The sequence below is a fragment of the Malurus melanocephalus genome, unplaced genomic scaffold (genome assembly GCF_030028575.1).
Source record: "Malurus melanocephalus ecotype Western Australia unplaced genomic scaffold, MMel_1.1 scaffold_4211, whole genome shotgun sequence".
Taxonomy (NCBI): domain Eukaryota; kingdom Metazoa; phylum Chordata; class Aves; order Passeriformes; family Maluridae; genus Malurus; species Malurus melanocephalus.
Genome location: NW_026627443.1, coordinates 3,005 through 4,462, shown reverse-complemented (window position 1 = coordinate 4,462; position 1,458 = coordinate 3,005).

Here is a 1,458-nt window from a genome sequence, read left to right as displayed (position 1 = left end):
GAGGGATAATGGAGGGTGGGACCTTTGTGGGGGTGGGAGGGGTGTGGGGACCCCAAACTTGCCATCATGGTAAGACAGTGATCTCCTGTGGCAAGAACTTTGGTCCGAGCATGGAGCTGATCTCCCAGTGCAGGATCCAAGTGGGGGAGAAGTGCTGTGTCTGCCCAAGCCTTGGACAGAGGTCACATCTCATGGGAGGGACACCCTGCATGGGCCAGGAGTGCAGGAACAGGTTTGGTAGGAGCCCCAAACTCCTCAGGCACCAGGGGATCCACATTGTGGAGACCCTATGGATGCCCAGACTATGGGAAGAGCTTCACCGTGAACCCCAAGCTCCAGGAACAGCTGTAGGAGCCACCTGGAGGAGGGTCCCTGTGAGTTCTCTGGCCGCAGGAAGAGCCCCAGGTAGTCCAGGTCCCCCCAGAACCACCAGCTGAAGCAGAAGGTGCTGACACCTCTCAAACCCTGGGGACAATCTGGGGTCTCCAGTCTAACAGTCCCCCCACTGAGGGTCTCACACTCCAGCCCTCATCCTGCCTCTAAAACCTCCTGGGATCCCCCATCAATCTCTGCATTCCCTGCTCCAAACTCTCCAGGCTTCTGCAATGAGACCAGAGGGGTGGAAGCCCCCACCCAGGGTGACCACAACCCCCAAATTTTGATCTCCACCCACCAATTTTGCACCTTTTCCCTGGGTTGAGTTCCCCCGCAGTGGGTGGGAGAAGCCAAGAACCCCACCCTGCCCATCCATCCTGGCTCCATCTCCACTTCTCCCGTGGGATGTGAGAGCTTGGGGTGAACAGAGGAGGAGGAGGATGGATGGAGGAAAAAAGGGAAATACAGAGGTGTTGTAAGAATCGAAGGAAGACAAGCACATCCGATGATGATCAACAAGTCTCCATTTTATTTTGGGACCTCTGCCCTTTTATAATCAAGATAATAAGCTCATACATATTGCAAAAGCATAGCTCATCATTGGACAATGCGATAATGGTCAATCCCACCCCTATGTACCTACTTGCRGTTACATTTCTTCATACCTCTGCTGATCTTGCCTTTTCTAATAATAACGGTCAGCCCCCCATATTGCAATAACGGTCAGCCTCCCACCATGCAAAAGCTCCCTCGTGTATGCACTTACAAAAGCTCCCTCATGTATGCATTTGTGGTTACAGCTTCCTCATTCTTGTGCTGTTTTTGTCTTTCTCAATCCTACCTCACGTCTAGCTCAATTCTAGCTCAATCAGCTGAATTTCCTCATGTCCTCCTGTACTGAGCAACCATTCCTCAACAGCATTCCCAACACAGAGGGGCAAAGCAATGGAGAGAGGAGAAGCAGGAAGTGGGATTAGGGTGGAGAAGGAGGAAGATGCATAGAGAAAAACAAGAAGAGGAAGCTCGAGGGTTCAGGGCTTTCAGATTTTGCAGCTCCCCCACCCCAGGGAGCATTGCCCCCCA